Raw genomic sequence first — 12,408 nt, forward strand, 5'->3', positions numbered from 1 at the left:
TAGCAGGGGAGCGCAGCTACTCATATACCCTTGACCGAAGAACGGTCCTCCTCTATCGGGGATGGTCGTCCTCTTCGACCGAGCGCGCAGCTTTGGGAGGGATGCACATGGAGCGGTGAGGGAGGAAGGGGACACCCGCCTAGCCAGCCCGGTCAGCCGAATCAACCCTGGCGATCAATGGGGTGACAGATGTCACAGCCAGATCGCCCTCACATCCTATACTTAGAAACTGATTTGCTTAGTTACTTTGTCCTGGTCCCTATGCTTGAAGTTTCCTTTATAATTCTATAATGAATACCATGTCATGAACTTAGCTTACCAATCATATAAACTGTTTCTTCTAATTATCATTTTAAGAAGAAAAATAACATTGTGTAGTGTTTTTCAGAGCAACGTGGCAGATGTAGTACTAAAGGGTTTTTAGCAAACAATAGTATAAATAAGTAGGCTGATATTATGGGTGTGTGACTTATGGGTTCCACAGGAACCTGACCTAATAAGATATTTTCTGCCCCTGCTCATTTAATGTTCTGTTGTCACTGACTTGAAATACTTAAGCCACTTTTAGTTAGGGAACTATATTTTCATTTTGCAGTTGTCCCAACAAAATATGTAGCTAGTTCTGTATGTAAACAGTGGAATATACTGACACAGCATATTTTAATAGTATTGGAAATTTTTAAGCTGCCTATTATTTTAAAAAAGAAAACTTTACAGAGTAAATTTGGTTTACTAGTTCTGAGAAACTTAGATTACATAACAGAATTAGATACATATTAAATTAATTATAGACATTGGATTTTATTCTATATTATATATCATTTCAAGTAGAATGAGATGTACAATCAAATGTTACTGCCAATATAATGAAAAATAATAATCCACAAGATGATGAAATCATTGAGAAAATAGACATTACTTTTCCTAGAATCTTAACATGTAGGTGTTTCTGATTATATTTTATTGTTAGTGAAATTTATTAAACATTTAGAGAAGTTTGTTTTACTTTTATTTTTTAAAATAATCAACTATAGAGTAAAACTGTTAATAGCAGATCTTAAAGCTGTTTCAGGAATAAAAGTATAGTGGTTGTAAACATGGGTTCTGGAACCTCAGTTCCTTGGGAGTGAAGCTTAGCTTTGCTATTTTATATCTATATGATGAAAAAATTAGGACTATATGATATCACTTGCTTTTCTTTAAATCATATTTTGTTACTTAATTGAAATGATTTAGAAATAATTCTGCTTTAGGAACAGTCATGTTTTTAACTTGCCACTGCACATCTATATCTGATAGCTATTACACTTCTTAAATTTAATGTATTCTTAAACAAATACTGATCTACCACTAATCTGTAACTGGTCTTGGCTCATCATTAAATTAGTAAATAGCTCCATTATTCATTCCATCAATTGGAACAACAATCCAGGAATTATTCATTAAACTTTCATCCTCACCTGATTTATGCAGTCCATCAGCATGTTAATAAAGTCTGACTTCAACGTTTTCACAGTATCCATCCACTAGTCTACAATTATCTCTTATGTAGACCATGGCAAGCTTCCAACTGGCATACCAGCTTCATTTCTGTCCAACACCCAAACTCCTTAGGAGTGTATTTTCTTCAATGTATAAATCAGACGATATCACTTTCTGGCTCTAAGTATTATGGTGGCTTCTCATCACTCTCAGCTTAGCTCAAATAACCAAATCATCATACCTACATTGTTTGGTTCTTACCCATATCTCTGACCTCAAACACATGGAGCATGTTCCCGCCCTAGGGCCTTTGTAATGCTGTTCTGCTTGCCTTGAATAGTCTTTCCTCAACTCTCCAAATTAATTCATTTCCCTACTTAGGGATGACTTCCCTGACCACTCCCTCCAAAACTGCCCTTGTTGTTTTTTTATTTCTTATCAGGGGATATTTTGCCTTTAAATCACTTATTATTGATTTATGTTAATTAATTTTTAAATTCTGATCCTTTACAAAAATAAAATTTACACAAGGTAAGAAATGTTGCTTCTCTTAGTTCCCAGTCCATTCCCAGCATAAAACAGTCACTTCCACTTAGACATTAATCAATAAATATTTGTTGAGTGAAAAGATGGAAGACTACACAAAGTCTATGACAGCATGGGTGATTATATGCTGATGAAGCTGTGATTCAAGGGATCATTTTGCATGTTTTTTCTCAAAATAGAATCTTTTCTATTTAAAAAAGAAATTGTATTTTAGAGAAATTATAACCATCATCTTGGCACCTATTTGCAATAAATATTAATAATTCATTATGTTATTTGTGGCAGGTGCTGAATACTTGTTTGGAAGATGAGTGAATGAGGAAATTAGACTTTTATTGGCAAAATAAGGAAACTACAGTAACCATGAAATTACATATATATATATGTATATATATGTAAATTACATATGTAATTTACATATATATTTATGTAATTTTTGGAGGAGTTGAACTCAGGGCCTTGTACTTGCTAGGCAACTGATTTACCACTTGAGCCATGCCCACAGTCCTTTTCTGCTTTTTAGTTATTTCTCAGATAGGTTCTTGGGAGTTTTGCCCATGGCTGGTCTCTGACCCTGATACTTACACATTTGCCTTCCCTGTAGATGACTTTATAGGCAAGCACCACCACACCAGGTGCTTATTTGTTGAGATGAGGGTTTGCTAACATTTTCTCCACTAGGTAGCCTCAATCCATGATGCTGCCATCTCTGCCCCTTCACTAGCTAGGACGATAGGCTTACGATATTACACTCACCCTCCATGATAGAGTTTTAAAGCAGTTATCTAATACCCACAATCCTCTGACCTCTCTGAAAACATTAAAGTATGAATCCAAAGTGAACACACAACATAAATGGTGATAAATATAGCTAAAAAAGAGCTATATGTTGTGCAAAGTAGATATAATTTCGGCACATTTTAGATCAGTAACTAGTAATGCATGTCGGTTATGTTTTTAGCATAGGGAAATTGACATGTAGTTGTCTTTTAAAATCATTTTATAATTGCATTTCATTAAAAAATCAAAGTGATTCAAGAAGTCTAATTTTAACTGTGCTTTTAAAAGATAATCCCCCAGATCATACTTCATTGATTGATTCATTTTACATCAAAATTCTCTTTCATATGAGCTAAACACAATATTTTTATGTATTATTTTATAAGAACATGGTAGAAATAGAATATTTGTGTCAAAATAAACCTATAGAAATATTACTTTTGTAAGCCAATACAAAGCAAAATTATTTGAACATTATAAGAAATATTTTCAAACTATCTGTTGTAAATAACTGCATTTTCATGGGTTCCAAATAATCATGACTTTTAGAGCAAAATGTTTATAATTTATCTTGTAGCTTTTACATTCATATTGACTGCCATTGATTACTAGCTCTTCACCAGAAATAAAAAAAATTCTCAAATCAAATGTAAGGTGGTATTTTGACTTGAAATTAAAGGAATCAATAATAAATTTAGTCATTTCATAGAGAATGAACCAAATTTGAAAGATTTTATTACTTTTAAAATTTAGGTAGATTTACAATAAAGATTTCAGTTTCAAATGAAACAAGGCAATGATCTGAAGTATCTAATGTGATTATGAAAATACAAATAAATACCAAAATAAAGTTTACAAGCACTAACTCAGAAATAAAGAAATAATGAGCATAATTTAATTATGGTGACCATCTTTGGAAGACCTGCTGCATTTTATTTGTGATGATCAAACAGGTGAATTACCTGCTCACCTCCCATCAAGAAGAGATGCCATTTCTACACAAATATATGCCATGCACCTTTGTGATGCTTTGGTTAATATCATTCCAACTGCAAGTGCGACCAGACTGGACTCTAAAGAATACTTCCTTAGTTCCTGCAGGTGAGTACAGGAAAATATGATAGAAAGGAGGATGAATACTGTGCAAAAAATGTGTACGTATGTGAGTAAATGCAAAAATGATAAAAGAAAAGGAAAAAATGCATACTGTGCATATAAAACAGAATTCTACTGAAAGATGTAAAAACCATTTAAATAAATTGAAAGAAATACTGTGTTCCTGGATGTAAAGACCTAAAGAACAAACGTTTATTCTTCTTAATATATAAATAAATCAATATTAAAAAAAAGTGATATCAGTTGAAACTATTCCAGGAATCAGAGGTAGGGGGTGAAGGAGAATGGTTGAGGAGGTAAATTCATGTATGATGTATTTGATACATACACTGTAAGAACCTGTTTAAATGCCACAATGTAACCCCACCCATCAAAACAATAAAGGCAAAAAGAGAAAAAGGTTTTTTTTTGAGTACATATTTTCTCAGCCATTTTAATTTTTTCTTTTTCTAAGGTGTATGGTTTTTTAGAGATGTAAAATTGTTTGAGAATTCTTGTTGGTTTTGTGTTTTAAATTTAGTTTTAAGAATATTGATGGCTTTTCCTAATAAATACACTTTCTGTACCAGTGGGAAAATGTTAACTAAAGATGTATATTCTGATGTGTAAATTCTGGTAGATAGTGGAGCTCAGTTTCAGCTCATTTCATTTTTAAATGTATACTTTAAAAAGTATAATGCATATAGGCAATTAGGAAAGCCTATGTAGAATCTAAATTTTCTGTGTTTCATTTTTTGCAAAATATTTATTTACCTTACTTAATATACATTTCTCACTTGTAATTTTGGAAGTCCTTTATTATAAATGTAGTTTGTATGATAACAAATAGCAGCTTCAATGATTAATATGAACCTCCACATTGCATAAGTTCCATTTCTTCTTGAAATATAGGCTTCCTTCTGTATTTCTGAGGTAATGTTTTTAATATCTCTGCAATGTCTGGCGGGTTCTGATGCATCAGCACTTCCAGTGATTTATTTCCCTTAGAATGCTGTGAGATTACAGAAGAGGGAGATGGCAGCCCTGAGGATCTCAACGCTTGTGATGCACTGGTTTGGGATTTTCTTTTTTGTGAGGGAGCCTTATAGATGGAGGATGTCTCTTGACTACCTGAATGACCCTGTGGGCTGATGTTGTCTTATGTCCCATAATGACCTCCAAGAAGGGGCAGCTTCCATGGTTCAGCTCTTTTCATTTTAGCTCTCCATAAAACTTATTTTAAAGAACTTTACCTGCCTCATTTTATCTTTGCTCAATATCCACTGAATATGTAAGTTTATACTACTTATAATTTATACTCCTAACAAAACATGAAAATACAAAAAAGTACTTATTTTCTATTTTGAAATATTTTGACAACTCGGGTTTGTTTGGATATGTACTATAATTTAACTTACTAAAACAAATAATGCCATATTATAAACATTAAACTGCATGTTAAATTCCAAATGCACTCTTTAGTCAATGTCACTCAGGATAATCAAAGTGAAAACAGGACTTTACAAGTATTCCTTGTATAAGAAAAAAAGTGTTTTTGAACACAGTTATTTCTAAACAGAAAGGTAGCTTGCTCTAATTTTTCTTTATATAATTTTTGTTCTTTTAATGAATTGAATAAAAATATAATGTTAGCTAATGTAAAAAAAACTTGTCTATCTAGTAAACAAAATTATATTCCTAATATTTCTAGTCTAATAGGTAAAATATCCATTGACTCTTTCAATGATAAGGTATCATAATCTTTATGTTTTATACTTCAAAGGAGTCATTTGGTTGAGAATGTGTCAATTCTGGGTAAGTCCATTATTCTGACTTTGGCCTTCCCATGCAATGGGATAAGATACTTGCCATTTATGCAGTTTGTATTAGGATGTGGTTTACCAAGTCAAATCTGTTTGCATATAATGGCTGTAAGGTGGCAATGAAGTTTGCTAAAGATTCAGTCCAGGGTCAAAGTTGTTCATTTTTAATTCATTTTTCTGATTTCTTTTTGCCTTTTCCTTTCTAAAAGCCCAAAACAGACAGATATTTGCAAGCATGATGGTCTTGCAACCACTTACTTGGCAGCATCTTTAAAACCTCTTTTCCTAAAAATCTGATTTCCACTCAAGAGTGTTCAGCAAAACACAGTCTTCTTTCTTTCATAGATGTTTCCTCTTCTTAATTTCTGAATTTTGGCATTCATGACCCAGGAAAAATTGTCTGGGGCTAAACATCTGTGTTACAAAATACATCAACTATACCATCACTCTTTTTCCCTGTTAGCATAGTGAGGACCTCGTTTATCATCTCCTCCTTAAGGACAGATTTAATTTTTCCTACACCATCTTTATTATTTGAGAGCTATAAGAGTTTTAACTTTTCTGCTATCACAATGAATTCAGTAATTAGTGGCATTTCAGGGGCTGACACAGAGTTAAACAGGCGGTCATTACTCTCCTGTGGATTCCTGCTCAATTGCTTCCTCAAGTGCACCTCCAATTGTCTCTAGGAGGGCTCAAGAGGATATTGAAGAATATTCAGCTGTTACCTTAATGTTAAAAAGAGAACACTGGAGAATGTCTCCCATTTTTCCTGCTAAGATAATTATATCCAAACAGGTAGTCATCTTAAGCTTATGAACTCTGTACAGATCCAGTACACAAGGCCCCATTCCAAGTGAATATTAGTTTATTTAAAAAAATCTAGCATCTGGAGATTCACAAACATCAAATCACAGGCTGCTGATTATTAAAGTGAAATAATCCAAACATGTGCGACAGGTTCTATGGCTGAAATAAAATCCTCTCATGAATTTTCAGATCAAGTTTTGCATAGCAAATAGTCCCACTTTTATGAGACATTCTGGATGAACTCAGCGATATTAGCCAGCTGGTATGCACTAATGGGAACTCAAACTATCACTTCTGGGTATTCATTTTCTTTTCCTACTGAAATAATATCATCAGTGGCATTTGCAGAACTGTCATCTTTGTTTTCTTCTGAAAAGCTTGCAAAAAAGAGTGACATTAACCTTATCCTTGGAGGAATCCATTACCCTGTGAAGTAATTTGGATGCTAATTTATGTTTAGCTAAGAATTCATTATCCATTTTCGTTTCAGGAACTATCTCTTCAGATTTGATGTATACTGATTTTACTTCAAAAGTGACTACTGATGATTTGTTGTATCAGCAACCATGATAAAACTGTTGAAATTAGGAAAGTATATACCTATGGGCCCAACTGAAGTACTGAATGAAGGCAGTTTATTGGACATGACTGAGTGAAGTAGCTCCTAAATAGTTCAAACTATGTAGGTCATAATTCTTTAGATTTTGAGCTAAACTCAAAACATTATTTAGTTATTACTTTAAATATATATTCAGAAATTGTGTATTCAAATGACCTTACAAATACTTTGACATTGTATACAGATTCAGTGGCTGGTTTTCCCAGAAAGAAAATCTGATGTCAAAGCTTCATTACTGAAAGTATGGACTTCTGTTGCCATGTCTATAATTGGGCCAGACTGGACATTTTATACAGAGTATCTGATCTTAATGAATGATGTAAAGGATGTGGTCAGGATAGGGCCTCAGAATGGAACATTGGGAACTTCACCCTGGTGTGCATCATCAGGAGCTCCTGCCACAGTCTTTCCAGCATGTCTCTACTTGGTCATCACCAAAATCTATTCCAGTATCTGAAAAGCTGATGACTTCTGGTGAGTTTCTCTGCTTCTGTTTAGTAAACTTTTAGAAATGCATTTATTTTCTACAAAGAAGAAAGAGCCCACCATGATCACTAAGTGCTCTCAACAGCCTTATTGTAGTCAAGGCAGCAGCCAGTTCAATTGAGATGACACCTGCTGTTGTACCTAACACAGATGGGCATTCTCTATGCACTGCCTCATAGGGTACAGATCAATACAGGAATGTGCTGGAGATGGCTAGACTGCTGTCAAGCAATCAGACACTGGAACAGTTCAGTTCATTATAACAGATCTTTCAAATACTGGGAAAAACTTTTCTTATTCTCATTTTTTAAAATAGCTTTTTTGTCAAGTAGAACACAATATAACATACCATTTCTAGCATTATCTTCAGTGCTAGTATTTTTTTAAATGGGAAAAATTATGAAATTAAGAGAATTTTCAAGAAAATTAAGAAATTTTCAGATTTCTTATCCTCTATGGTGTGGTATTATCATTTCTAAAAACACTGAGGTTTTCACTGTATGTAATTCAGAACACAGACTCATGGTCTTTATTTACTAAAAATACTATATAAAATTGATAGATAATATATCATGCATGAATGTGAATTGAGAATCATGAATAATGGCAAGTCAGTTTTCTTTGATAAGTTCTTAGTTTAGAAATTACTAATGACTTCTCCCTTTGTAATTAATATCAAATTGGTAAGAATGTCAAAAAAAGAAAAAGTTTAAAGAATTGTGATTGCCAGAAAAAGGGGATTTATTTTTCATTATTTAAAGAAGTACATTGCAGTGTGGTGGTTCAGGCCCTCCAGCTACTTAGGAGACAAAGCTCAGGAGGTACAGGGTTCAAGAACTGTCTTGGGAAAAATTTAGGGAGACCTCATATAAACCAATAAAATCTAGGCATGGGGAGACGTGTCTGTCATCTAATTTACTATGCAGTAGAAGAATGAGGATTGTAGTTCGAGACCAGCCCTAGGGAAAAAATGATGGATCCTATCTGAAAATAGCAAGTAACAAAAGGCCTGGGTGTGTCACATAAGGAGTTGAGTACTTGCCCCACAAGCTCAAGGCCCTGGAGTTGTGACCACAGTACCTCCAAAAAAAATTCTATTTATGAAATGTCAAGTGTTACTTTGTGACAGTGAAGTTAATTTTGCTTCAATGAGAAATTTATAGTGTTTTTTGCATATATATGTGTGTAGTTGTATTTTTCTGTTTAAAAGAAACATGCAGTACTAATATATTTTTAAGCTATGGCTGATAATTCAGTAATATTGAAGACTATATTATTCTGTTTGGTATATCCAATATAATGAGGCTTTCTTTGTAAAGTTCCTAAAAATGACATAGTAAATTTAGTTACAAATTTAAATGTGGTATTCTTGTTCTTCCAAAAGATGATAGTTTGTGATTTGACTGTTATGACTCATATACTATATCTAATACATTTTCCTCTCATGGAAGGTTCATAGAAAATGCAGCTAAATTATCCTAATCTCAAAAAATTTACCTCACATCTATTCCTTTGGAATAATCAGGACACAAATTCTCTACTACTAAGAAAATCTCACCATGTTTTCCTTTTATGAACATGACCTTTGAGTTTTTCATCCTCTTACTACAACTGCAAAAACACACTTTTGACCTAATCTAAAACTCAAGTTCCCTCCAGTTTGCTTGCCTTTTTAATCAATTTAGAGACAATAATCAATCATTTACAAGCCATTTACTATCTTCTTCAATATGCTTATACACTGTACTGATCAGGGTAACACTAGGGAATAGATAAAGCATTCCAGTTACCTAAATATCTAATATTAGAGATTAATTAACGGATTATTTACAAATATATGGCCACTATGGCCACAGCTTAAGGAAAACAGGGAGGGGTAGTATGGTTCTGAAGAGGCAATGAACAGCAGATCACCTGTATTAGCAACAGGACTGCAGGGACAAAATAAATAACAGGACCCAGGTCCTGAAGTGAACAGCTGCTGCCTCACAAAAGCTGTAAGATTTAGGAGTAGGACAGTAGGAGATATGTATGCAGCCTCATTCTTCTGTTGTCTTTTAATCTGTCCCTGGTCCCTATTCAGCAGCTGGAGGGTAAGGGCAGCCCTCTAGTTTGATTCTCCAATGTTAAGATGATAGCATGGAAAAGGGGAGAAAGAAGAACTGGGAAAGTCAATGTTGATATATTGAAATGCTATATTTCTCAATTCTGAGAGTATATTTTCTTAGCATTCACAATAATGACTTATTTGCTATAATTCTTGTGGTTTTCCTCAATGGAGCTCTTATTTATTCTGGGAAATTCTTTCTCATTTTAGACTGGCTTCATAACTCTGATTATAACTTCCTCACACTGATTATTTCAATTTTTCTACTCTTTCCTAGTTTAAACTCTATAACTCATTATTTATGTAGTAATGAAATTATTTCTAACTTCTTAGGATGACAAATACTATGCTGAATAATCCATCAGTCTTATTTCTAGACTCTACCTTAAATTTAGTGAGCATTGACAAAAGGGAGATAGGAAGGTTTAGTTGGTTAGAAAATTATACCAGAACCAAATGCTTAAAAGACTATCTTCCTTTCATAGAATTACTCTCAAATGTCAAAAGTCAATTCACACGAGGATCACTTTTAGGTTATTTATTATCTTCCATTAAATCTACATGATGCTCATTTATACAATACAAAGTTATCTTAATTGTTGTTATTTTCTTCATCTTCTAAAGTTATGTTTCACAATTTAGGTACAGATATTCTTATATCAGTAACCTCTATCATAGCTGATATTCATATACAGATTCCAAACTTCAAAACATCAGGGAAAACCCCAAATCATCACTGTTACACCTTCAAAGACATCCATGTTTCCAAAATATCCTGAATGCTTCCTTTAGTAGTCTTTAAATCATTTCTAAGTTACATAAAATTCCTAGCACAAAATTAATGTGACACAAAAAGCTGCTGTATTATTTAAGGAATGATTATAAGAAAAAATTCTCTACATGTGTAACCATAATAGGCCTAACTACATGATACGGGATTCAGAAATTTTTTAGTCTGTGAATTCAGAATATGGAGATATGGAAGGCTGATTACCTATTACCTAACAGAAATTTGTAATAAAATTAAACTCAGCAAATTTTAAATTAAACAAATTTATAAATTTGAAACATTTTATAAAATGAAGCAAGACTATTTTTATTTATTCTTTTTGTAAATATGAACTTAATATGGAAACATGTAACCATTGTGATTATTCTACATCATATATATATGAAGAAAGTATAAATCTTGGGCCTCACAAGGTAACTTCTGAAGAATAAAATGTATAGTCACAGATAAATCACAGCTCAGTAGATTCCCTAAAATTATAACAAAAATGTACATTTTTCCCAGTGAGATATAAATTCAATACCAAATTCTTCCAAAGGTATTTTTATTGTATTTTATCATGTGAACTGTATAAAAAGGACATCCCTAGTTACAGCAATAAGAAAAATATTCCCTTTCTCATTTTTTTCTATTATTATCACTTAAAACATGTAGAGAGTATACTAGATTAGAATATATTGCCTAAAGGATATTTATAAATCAGTGATTTAAAAGTTAAAATTTGCTAGGAACCTCTCTGTATAGCTATCTTTTTCTCAAACTAGCATAACGCTGTGTCTTTCTTATTATCTCTTATGTTTGCTCTTCAATAAAATTGGAGAACAAGAGGACAGAACAGGTTCTGCCCAGAATGGGGGCTGGAGGGAAGGCAGGGGAGGTGGTCCAAACAATGTATATCCATATGAATAAATGTAAAGATGATAAAATGAAAAAAGAAAAATAAATAAATAAAAGTTAAAATTTGAAGATAAATGTTAGTTGAAATAGGTTTTCCCAATTAACTTTTAAAATAGTTTCAATTTAATTATCACCACATTTTTGTAAACTGCATACTATGTGGTACTACCAAACATAAAATGGTCAGCACCAAGTCAAGAGACTAGCCTCAAATACTGATGAGTTTTGAAATGTTCATTCTTGTTTTACTAACATCTACCTCAAATTGGCATTACAGTGCATGCTTAATTGTTCAACTGTGTAAAAAAGTTCTTAGGTGAAAAAGGTATCTTAAAAAATCTGCTCTACTTTTTCATGTGGAGAAAAGTTTATGCAGTATGTAATACAATGAACTATAATGCTAAATTCTTGAAGAGTTTCCATGACACTGCCAAAATACAGAGCAAGTGTGAAATTGGTAAAGAAGGGGATTTTTTTTTTTTGTCTTTCTAAAGTGGCATTTGAGAGTTGTGACTTTGCTACATGTAATGTCCATATTAGAAAAACAGAACAGGGCTACATGGTTCTAGTTTCCCTAGCTCAGACAAATTCCTCACTTTGCATTGAGATAAAAATTGCACTCCAGGCAACACCTCAACCTAGTAGAGGGAAACTTATGAGTTTCTTCTATTGACATGTTTCTATGAGTTTGGGCACCCTTTGAAATAAATGCATGGTTGCTGGCTCTGCAGTTCCGTGACAATTGCCAAATTGAATTCACATTTTCTTTTGCAACTGTCTTCTAAACTGGACCAGTCCATATGGTTTAATTTACCATATGAACTTTAAAAGAAAAAGGGAACATATTCTAGCAGTTCAACACTGTTTTCCTATAATAATATGATTTTCTTGTCTTTCTACTAGTGATTTGGGAAGGATATAGGAAAGAACAACTTGCTTCCTGATCCAAATAGTCTAAGAGAAATGTATACCA

The 12,408-nt window shown here is 33.0% G+C and overlaps 1 pseudogene; it reads right to left on the bottom strand.

Annotated features, from left to right (window-relative positions):
* Positions 1-4,765: 4,765 nt before the first annotated feature.
* On the bottom strand, positions 4,766-5,073 carry LOC109678760 (alpha-ketoglutarate dehydrogenase component 4 pseudogene; annotated as a pseudogene).
* Positions 5,074-12,408: the final 7,335 nt, after the last annotated feature.

Source organism: Castor canadensis, chromosome 1, assembly GCF_047511655.1.
Source record: "Castor canadensis chromosome 1, mCasCan1.hap1v2, whole genome shotgun sequence".
NCBI lineage: Eukaryota > Metazoa > Chordata > Mammalia > Rodentia > Castoridae > Castor > Castor canadensis.